The sequence below is a fragment of the Lissotriton vulgaris genome, unplaced genomic scaffold (assembly GCF_964263255.1).
Source record: "Lissotriton vulgaris unplaced genomic scaffold, aLisVul1.2 SCAFFOLD_3816, whole genome shotgun sequence".
Classification (NCBI taxonomy): domain Eukaryota; kingdom Metazoa; phylum Chordata; class Amphibia; order Caudata; family Salamandridae; genus Lissotriton; species Lissotriton vulgaris.
In genome coordinates, this window is record NW_028242332.1 from 159,242 (window position 1) to 161,777 (window position 2,536).

The window sequence follows — 2,536 nt, forward strand, 5'->3', positions numbered from 1 at the left end:
GTTGGATGAAGCCATCTAGGTCAAAAAGGTGTCCCGCTGACCTGCAATCGGAAGCCCTCCATTGCTCAAAGGTGTGGGGCTCCATCCCCGGTGGGAATGCAGGGTTGTCAAACAGTGGTGTGAGAGGTGAGGGGAAGGTGGTAAGTCCCCCGTTGATTCCTACCGCGTCCCACACCCCGAGAATCGTGTGAGAAATGGGAGATCTCTTGAGGTGTGCTGGTCTATCCGAGCGTTTCAGGAATGGAATCTTCCAAAGCGACATCTGAGCCATCTCTTTTCTGACTCAGGTCGATTCCATTCTAAGAAATATCGTAGCTGTGTCACCTGGAAATACCTCAAAAGGTTTGGAATCCCTAAGTTCCGCTCCTGCGGAGCCCGTTGAGCGAGCAGTACTATGACATCGGCCGCAAGCATGTCGGGGGGGGGCGGCCCTTGGAAGGAATTAAAAAACTTATTCAAGAGGGGCACCAGTAGGGGACAAAATGCTTTATAGAAGCCGGCTGTGAAGCTGACCGGCCCCGGCGCTTTCAGAGGCTTTAGGTGTGAAATCGCCACTATCACTTCCTCCATCCTGATAGGTGCATCTAATGAAGTAGCACCGGCTTCATTGAGCGCTGTTACCACCGCCTCGTTCAAATATTCCGCCTCCCCTTTATTTAGAGAGAGATCTGCGCTGTATAACTCAGCATAGAAGGCCCGAAAGTCTTTCGCAATTTTAACGTCCTCTTGGAGCTCCCGTCCTTAGTTGTCCTGGATAGTGGTGATCTTAGACCTCTGAACCCGCGCCCCGAGTTTGCTTGCCAGCAGTCGTGCGGTTTTATCGCCTCTCACATAGTAAGAATGTTGCAACCTAAGGGGCGCATATTCCGCGCGATTGAGATCCAGTCCTGTCAGTTGCGTTCTGGCCGCTTGTAATTGTCGCCAAATCCTGGGGCCCCAGTGCGACTGTGCACTCTCTCCAGTTCCGCCACCTGCACCGAAAGCGCCTCCCTTTTATCCCTACGTACCTTAGCCTTGGCCGCTGATATCGTGATGAGATCACCAAGCACCACCGCCTTAAGCGTTCCCCATACCGCTGTCACCGGTGTGTCAGGTGTATCGCTACGTGCTAAGTATTCTTTAATGTTTTTGTGCAGTTGTTGTGTAACACCTTGTCTCTGTAGGAGGGCCTCCCATAGTGGACTTGCGAGCATTGCGGCCCAGAAGAAGGATCATGGACTTACCCGTATTCATTTTGAACCCCTATACCTTCCCAAAAGCCTCCATTTCTATCAGGAAGGCTGGCACGGACTGTTTGGGGTTATCCAGGGCAGCCAAGATGTCATCGGGGTAAAGGCTTATGGTTTGCGGTTCGCCCCCGAATGTGATGCCAGTTATACCCGGGTTGTCCCTGATTCTTTGCGGAAGCGGCTCTATGTATAGTGCAAACAGTAAAGGCGAGAGGGGGTACCCCTGCCTAGTTCCCCGTCTGATGTCAAACGGTTGTGAACCAATGCCGTTGAATCAGACAGATGCCGGGGGCACATCATAGCAGCTGGCAACCCGGGCTCTGAAGCGATCACCCATACCGAATCGTATGAGCGTCTTGTCCAGGAAGCCCCAGTCCACCCTTTCCAACGCTTTCTCAACGTCGACAGAGAGGAACACCGCATCAGAGTTGTTGTAGTGGGCTTTGTCTATGACATGTAGAAGTAGTTAGCTGTTGTCGCTGCATTGCCTATTTAGGATAAATCCCAATTGGTCTGGCTCTATGAAGCAAGGTAAGCACGGTCCTAATCTAGCTGCTAAGATCCCTGTAAAGAGTTTGAGATCGAGATTGAGCAGAGATATGGGCCTGTAAGAGGCGCATTGCGTAGCATCTTTGCCCAGCTTCGGCAGTACTATGACATCGGCCGCAAGCATGTCGGGGGGGCGGCCCTTGGAAGGAATTAAAAAACTTATTCAAGAGGGGCACCAGTAGGGGACAAAATGCTTTATAGAAGCCGGCTGTGAAGCTGACCAGCCCCGGCGCTTTCAGAGGCTTTAGGTGTGAAATCGCCGCTATCACTTCCTCCATCCTGATAGGTGCATCTAATGAAGTAGCACCGGCTTCATTGAGCGCTGTTACCACCGCCTCGTTCAAATATTCCGCCTCCCCTTTATTTAGAGAGAGATCTGCGCTGTATAACTCAGCATAGACGGCCCGAAAGTCTTTCGCAATTTTAACGTCCTCTTGGAGCTCCCGTCCTTAGTTGTCCTGGATAGTGGTGATCTTAGACCTCTGAACCCGCGCCCCGAGTTTGCTTGCCAGCAGTCGTGCGGTTTTATCGCCTCTCACATAGTAAGAATGTTGCAACCTAAGGGGCGCATATTCCGCGCGATTGAGATCCAGTCCTGTCAGTTGCGTTGTGGCCGCTTTTAATTGTCGCCAAATCCTGGGGCCCAGTGCGACTGTGCACTCTCTCCAGTTCCACCACCTGCACCGAAAGCGCCTCCCTTTTATCCCTACGTACCTTAGCCTTGGCCGCTGATATCGTGATGAGATCACCAAGCACCA